Source organism: Camelina sativa, chromosome 4 (assembly GCF_000633955.1).
Source record: "Camelina sativa cultivar DH55 chromosome 4, Cs, whole genome shotgun sequence".
NCBI classification, from domain to species: Eukaryota; Viridiplantae; Streptophyta; class Magnoliopsida; order Brassicales; family Brassicaceae; genus Camelina; species Camelina sativa.
In genome coordinates, this window is record NC_025688.1 from 15,723,501 (window position 1) to 15,731,609 (window position 8,109).

Genomic DNA, 8,109 nt, shown 5'->3' on the forward strand with positions numbered 1-8,109 from the left:
TTCAATTTTAATTGGAAAGATATTTTTGGTCGTCGAGAGATTACTCTCGTTTCATCTTCTTCGGTATTGTCGACGAAACGGCGATTTCAATTTCTTCTCTTCGATATTGTGTCGATCTCATCTCCTCTGTCTCCTCGTCTAAGCCCACTGTCTCCGCTGTCTCCTCTGTCTCCTCGGCGATCTCCTTAGCGATCTCCTCGTCTCCTCTGTCTCCGTTGTATCGCCAAGCTCCTCGTCTCCACTGTCTCCGCTGTCTTGCCAAGCTCCTCAGCTCCTCTGCAAGAGATCTCCTCGTCTCCTCTGTCTCGGCTGGCTCGCAAATCTCATCTCCGGCGAACAAAGGCAAAGGTAATCTCATCTCCTTGGTTTCATCGATGTTTCATCGATTTAGGGTATTGAAATCTTTGAATTAGGTTTGGATTTAGTATAATATAATAGGGTTTCGTCTCATCTGTCAAAGTTTTTGATTAACATAGGATTTGTTTGAGTCAATTTTGAGTGTCGTGTGTTGTTTGAGTCAATTTTGAGTGTCGTGTGTTGTTTGAGTCAATTTCGATTATGCTTTAGCCTTTGAATTAGAGTATAATGCCGTGTCTTTGAATTAGAGTCAATTTTGAGTGTCGTGTGTTGTTTGAGTCAAACCTTGTGAGTCAATTTCGATTATGTTTGAGTCAATTTACAGTGATGAACATTAATCGATTTTGTTGTTTGTTTATGAGGCTTGTAGGTGAGGTTATACATGGGAAATTAAATCGGATATCCATCATCAAACGATAGTAATCACAAGGTAAGTGTATATTCACAGTTTTGTGGTTTAGATAGTAATCACAAGGTAACTCGTAACCAGGGGAAATTAAATCGGATATCCATCAACAAACCTATGTTTTTAATGAATACTCGAATGTTTGTTTCCATTGTTATATAGTATTTGGAAACTTATATATGTGTTGCGGTTTCAGGTTGAACAAGTCATGGACTCTTAATACGACTATGGTATAAACAGTCCATTAGACTATAGTTCCCATTCAGAAGAGGAGGCTGAGACCTGTTACTATCCTCCGCAACCATCAACTGAGATTGGATTCACAAGTCTGTGGAGTCGTGAAGCTCAACCAATTTCTGATTATGAGACACAACTGATCCAGCTCAAGGACCAACTGATCCAGCTCAAGGACCAACAAAACCATTCAGATCAGAGGTTGGTGAACCTGGAGAGGGTTGTTACTGAGTCACGAGAGAAGAAACCATTGTGTCAAATGGCCCCTGAATTTGTAGTTCTTGGTTGCTTCGGTATGATTGTATTGCTAGTGGTATTTATCTTGTTTAAGTAAATTAGATTAGGCTTTGGTATTTGGATTGTAGTTTTAAAGTTCACATGAGTTTATATGAGAAATGACCAAAGTTCACATGAGTTTATATGGGAAATGACCTCTATATATATGAGAAGAACATAAGAGTGTAAATCATCAAAATCAAACATACATTTTCTCTTCTCTCTTTTGTTCATCTTCTCTCTTTTGTTCTCTTCTCTCTTTTGTTTGTATCTTTTTTTTTTTTTTTTTTANTTTTTTTTTTTTTACAATGTTTTTTTTTTCATTTGAATTTGGTATTGTATTTTGAATTTTAATAAAAATTTTATAAGTTTGCAATTTAAATGTTATTTTATAAGTTTTTATAATTGTAATATGTTTAAGAATATTATATTATTAAATCTTATGATCTTAAACATGTTCTCCCAATAACTAACTTTTTAACAAAAAATCTTAACTACTGATCTTACAATAATTTCCTAATATATTTAGTCTAAGAACACCAAAAAGAGTTGTCCCTTTAAAGATGCCTTTACATAAACAAAAGTGACATAATGTTAATTAATCGGTTCTATGGTGTAGTGGTTAGCACTCTGGACTTTGAATCCAGCGACCTGGGTTCGACTCCCGGTAGGACCTTTCTTTTTCAATTTTTACCACTTCTCTCAATTATTGTTTGTTTGGACCTTTTTTTTCTCTTTTTCTTTTTCTTTTTCTTTCTCTCATCTTCATATATACTATCTTTTATCAAGTAAAAATCTTTATATATCTCCAAAGTGGGAGCAATCCTCACCAACTATATATTTGGTTACCTAAGAATATTTTGAATAAATACATGACGAGAATGGTTTTTGTTTACCTCCCCTCCCGTTCATGATCCTGAAAACTTGATCTTGTTTTCATTGGAAGTTGTTTTTTTTGGATGAACTGCCCGTCTTCCTTCTTTTTGAACATTCTTCTATTTCAAATCTACATTGATACTTGAGAAGTTTTCCAATATCTAAATTTGACCATATACATTCTTTTTTACCCAATAGAAAAAAAAAAAAAAGAAAACGGAAAAGCTAGGGCAAAGTGTGAACCATATTTCTTCTTAAGATAAGTCATGATTCTCTTGAATCACACTTCTTCGATAACATGAACTTGAGCAACATGGCTTAATGATTGTGAAATAGGAGCATAATCTGGTTCTTGCGACACTTTCATTTCTTTTTTGATGAGCTTCAAAGGGACACCTAAACGTAGGATGCATAATTCTGTAGCAATTAGCACATACTACTAATAGTATAACATAAACAGCTCAATTTAGATACCAAAAACATGCATTATGTACATATTACTACTAGACTTCTATCTCTCCCTTAATACAACACTAGAATATATCCTGTGCTATAAAGCACGGATCAACAATTTCTCCAAAAATTATTAATACAATAATAAAAGTTATCATTATAGTGGTTTTAAAAATTTATTTTGTTTGAGACAGTTTTTACTTTTAATATTGCAATTGTTTGGTAAATCTAGATATATCTTTTTAAATACTAATTATTTTAGAATATTATCATATTTTAATTTGTTTGATGTATATTATCATTTTATATTCTTTGTCGGTTGTATTTTGCATCATTATTTTGTAAATTATTTTAAAATATTAATTATTATATTCTAATTGTGAGCGAATATTAATCACATAATTTTAGTTTTACTAACCCTTTGATGTGAAAAATTAAAAACACACATTTTTCATCATAGATTGAGTAATATGTCTTCGTTTTTACAAATTCAAATCACAACATATGCAGAAAAAAATCTACATATTTATTTATTTTCCTTTTTTTGTCAACCAAACATATAATTAGAAAATAACTCAAAGGTTGGTTGCTCATATGTATATTATTTGTCATCTACATATTTATTTATCATATGTATTTTAAGATAATTCAAAACAATATGTAAATGAAATAAAGAAAGATGATAAGAGAATCATAATTTAAAATCTTAACAAAATCTTCCAAATATAGTAATTAAAATAATTAGAAAAGATTGGTGGTCCTCTAAGGGATGACTGGACTTTCAGAAATTTTCGAAATATGATTTCAATATGTGCTTTGGATGACAGAAATTCAAGAGGTGATAAATTTTCATGGATTGGTGAACGGTACACTCATACTGTCAAATGTTGTTTGGATCGGGGAATGATGAACAGTATTGGAACAACCACTTTCCCAAATGCAGTTCTAAACTTCATGGAGTTCTCAGGATCAGACCATAGGCCGCTATATTTGCAACTAAACAGAACAAATGAAAACCGGAAGAGAGTTTTCTTTTTTGATAAACGATTGTGTGAATTGCCTACATTCAATGCGGTTGTCCAAGAAGGATGGAACAGGGTGAATGACTCATATACATCATCTATAACTTCAAAGATTGCAAAATGTCGGAAGAGTATGGTTGCTCTAAAACATCAATCCCAACTCAATGCAGACACACATATTAAATCATTATATGCTCAACTTAACACGGCCATGGAGAGTACTATTCAGACAGTAAGAGAACAAGTTCCACAAATTCAAGCTGACTTAACTAAAGCTTACATTGATGAAGAAAAGCACTGGAAACAAAAGAGTCGAAATCAATGGATGGAAGAAGGAGACCATAACACAAGCTACTTTCACGCCTGTGCGAAAACAAGACATGCGAAGAACAGAATCAACTCAATCTACAATGATCAAAGAATCCTTTTGCAGGGTTATAGAAATATTGGAGAACATGCACAAGAATTTTTACTAACATGTTTACATCGAACGGTCACCCAGTTTCTCCTAATGACTTTCATGAATTTGAGGCTACGGTTACGGACGACATTAACACCGCCCTAACAAGAGACTTCTCCGATCAGGAAATTTATGAGGCAGTCTGTTTAATTGGTGATGATAGAGCTCCGGGGCCAGATGGACTGACGACAGGTTTTTATAAACGATGTTGGCCCATTGTAGGACAGGATGTTATACAAGAGGTTCAAAGTTTTTCAGCACTTGTACTATGACACAAGGCATCAACATATGTATGATCCCGAAACTAGAAAATCCTGAAACCCTATCAGACTACAGACCTATTGCTCTATGCAATGTTCTATATAAGATCATCTCTAAGTATCTTGTGAGCCGTCTCAAATGTCACCTGGATAGTATTGTCTCTGATGCACAAGCGGCTTTCATTCCCGGGAGAATTATTCAAGACAATATAATGATCGCACATGAGGTGATGCACTCTCTGAAATCCCGAAAGCGAGTCTCTCAAACATACATGGCGATTAAAACTGATGTCAGTAAGGCATATGACAGTGTGGAATGGTCTTTCTTGGAATCCACTCTCAAGCTATTTGGTTTCTATGATCGTTGGATAGGTTGGATCATGGCGGTAGTTCGCTCAACCACTTACTCAGTCCTTATAAATGGTTCACCGTATGGATATATCAAGCCAGAAAGGGGAATTCATCAAGGAGATCCCATATCACCATACCTTTTTATCCTTTGTATTGACATCCTAAGCCATCTCATTAAATCAAGTGCTACATATGGTGATATTAAAGGTGTAAAAATAGGTAATGTTATTCCACGTATTACTCACCTACAATTTGCAGATGATTCTCTTTTTTCTGTCAGGCAAATAGAAAGAACTGTCAAGCTTTACGTGATATCTTTGATATATATGAATACTACTCGGGCCAAAAAATTAACACTGACAAGTCCATGATTACTTTTGGCTCGAGAGTATATGGTACTACACAAGACAGATTGAAGACCATTCTAAACATTCAGAACCATGGAGGAGGAGGGAAATACTTGGGATTACCAGAACAATTTGGAAGAAAGAAGAGTGAAATGTTTGAATTCATTATTGAACGCGTTAAGAAACGAACTGCACATTGGACTGCTAAGAAACTTTCTCCTGCAGGAAAAGAAGTGATGCTGAAATCAGTAGCAATTTCAATGCATGTCTATGCCATGTCCTGTTTCAAATTACCTAAGGAAGTCACCTCTGATCTTGAATCTTTGCTAATGAACTTTTGGTGGGAGAGGTCTTCTCACCATCGTAAAATACCATGGAATGCCTGGAAGAAATTGCAAGTCTCGAAAAAGGAAGGTGGCTTAGGATTTAGGGACTTAGAGAAGTTTAATGATGCCCTACTTGCAAAACAAGCATGGCGTCTTATACAGTATCCAGAATCCCTGTTTGCTCGTGTTATGAAGGCTAGATACTATCCAGATGAATCTCTTTTAGACATGAAGCCAAGGCGATCTCAATCCTATGGATGGTCATCTCTATTAGCTGGAGTTTCTCTTCTTAAAAAAGGATCATGGTTCATAATTGGAAATGGAGAAACTGTTTGGGCTGGTATTGATAATATTGTTAACACACATCCACCTCGACCAATCTCCACAATGATACCACAAGACTCCTTTTTGCTACGAGATTTAATTGTTAATCAAGGAACTTCCCGCTCATGGGATCTCCACAAAATTGTAGACACTATGGCTACGGAGGACCAGGAAACTGTTAAAAAATTTTATCTCTCAAAGTAGGCTAGACCAGATCAATTAGTTTGGAACTATACTGTTTCTGGCGAGTACACTGTGAAATCAGGCTATTGGTTCCTAACACATGACCCATCTGAGAGTGACTATCAAAATAGAATCCCACATGGATCCATTGAACTCAAGAACAAACTCTGGAAGTTAAACATAATGCCAAAAATTAAACACTTCATTTGGCGCACAATATCTCTAGCCTTACCTACCACTACTAGACTTCGGTCCAGGGGAATGAACATTGATTCTCTATGTTCACGATGCAAACAAGAGGATAAAACTATAAACCATGTTTTATTCACCTGTCCCTTTGCAATATCAGTTTGGCGGTTCTCCAATACCTCTGCTTTAAACTGGAGACATTTATCCGAGAATGCAGAAGTGAATATTTCCACCCTGATAGACCATTCAACAAGACAAGGAATTTCTCTTCAAGATGCTTTACAATCTTTAAGGCTGTTATGGCGGATTTGGAAAGCTAGAAACAACACCATCTTTAACAATTACAGAGAAAGTGCTTCCAAAACCGTTTTGCAAGCTCGTTCGGAAGCAAAAGAGTGGATTGATATAAAGCTGCATAAAATGTGTTCACAACATCCTACACAACAAACTCATCGGTGGTTTGCTCCTTTAGAACCAATAGTGAAATGTAACTTTGATGCTGCTTTTAATCAAAATAACAACCAAGCCACTAGTGGTTGGATAATTCAGAATCATCATGGATCACCTCTCTCCTGGGGCTCGTCTGACTTAGGATATGCAGGATTGCCACTAGAAGCAGAGACAAAAGCCCTACTTGTCGGTTTACAACAATCATGGATTAGAGGTTATACCAATATCATGTTCGAAAGCGATTGTTTAACTCTCATTCACATTGTAAATGGTGTAAAGAAGAACAGGTTTCTAATCAACTTACTCCATGATATACACTACTGGACTTCAAAGTTTGCTTCAATTTCGTTTTTATTCATAAAGAATGTAACACTGCAGCTCATACTTTGACAAAATTTGGCTGTTATAATAGTAGTTTTTATTCAGATTCTGTAACTTTGCCGACATGGCTCAGAGATACCCTTTGTAAAGACAACTTTTAAAAAAATAAAGTATTGTTTTGTGGGAAAAAATAGTTATTAAAATAATAATTTGGATATTTAGATATAAAATATTACTTTTTAAAATTCTGATTGGTTTACAATTTTTAAAATTAATTAATAATTTTTGTCCATAATTAATTAGAGAGAAAATATTTTTTTGGAAAGTAATAATTATATAAAATATTTTATTAGTCTTATATTTAAATTACATTGTTTTATATTTACTAAAAACTAAATATTTGTCTTTAAAACCAATGGCATGAAAATTTTACATTTTATAAAGTTTGTTTTATATTTGTACTTTCAAATTAATATATAGAATAGATAAAGTAATTATGACTTTATTATTCTCCAATTTATCTTTGAGTTGGTCACTGGTGCAAGACTTTATTATTTACATTAAATGTTGAGTTGCTTACTGACATAAATTTTTTAATTAAAAATAACTTTCTCCCATTTATCTTTGGGTTGGTGCTACAAAATATTTTTATCAGATACATTTTTTTCTTCAATTTTTTACTGATCCAGTTCCAAACCGTCTCTTTCAGAATTAGATTCGGTATATTAAAAAAAAATACAATTTCATACCAAGTTAATGCGGTTAGGTAAATTAGAGATTAAAGAAAAAAAATAATAACGAACAAAAATTTCGTCACTCACACATTAATTAAAATAAAAAAGAGAAAAAAAAAAAACCCTGACTCAATTAAGTCAATCGCATTTCCCTAGAGTCCTCTCTTCTTCAAGCTTCACAGAAACCACCACCCTTCTCTCTTTTTCTCAGAGACAAAGAGCTCTGAGAGAGGAGGATCCGTCGGTGTGCTAGTCTCACTCTTACACTACATCCGATCGTCGTCTCCGGTAACTTGATTTCGTTACTCTCCGATCAATTTCTTACTGGATGAACTTTTTTTTTATTTCGTTCGAATTTCTGACTTGAACTTGTTGTTGTCAATTCAACCTTAAGCTTTCTCTTCGTCTTCGTATTCCATTATCTTACTGCTTCGATGCTGATCTCTACTTGTTTCCCCCCCCCTTTTAGCATTTCCAGTGGCGTCTCTTACTAGTGTTTCTTCACTAGATTTAGACTGGTTCTTTTTTTTTTTTTTTTTT

The 8,109-nt window shown here is 34.3% G+C and overlaps 1 protein-coding gene and 1 non-coding gene across 2 annotated transcripts in view; both read left to right on the forward strand.

Moving 5' to 3' along the window:
• TRNAQ-UUG lies at positions 1,878-1,949 on the forward strand. Its single transcript has one exon. It is a non-coding gene; the product is annotated as a tRNA-Gln (tRNA).
• Positions 7,694-8,109, forward strand: part of LOC104780694 (cyclin-dependent kinase A-1-like) — a 3,327-nt gene continuing 2,911 nt past the window's right edge. The window contains exon 1 of the mRNA XM_010505214.2: positions 7,694-7,857. The gene's annotated coding sequence lies outside the window, so the exon portion shown is untranslated. The remainder of the gene's footprint in view (positions 7,858-8,109) is intronic.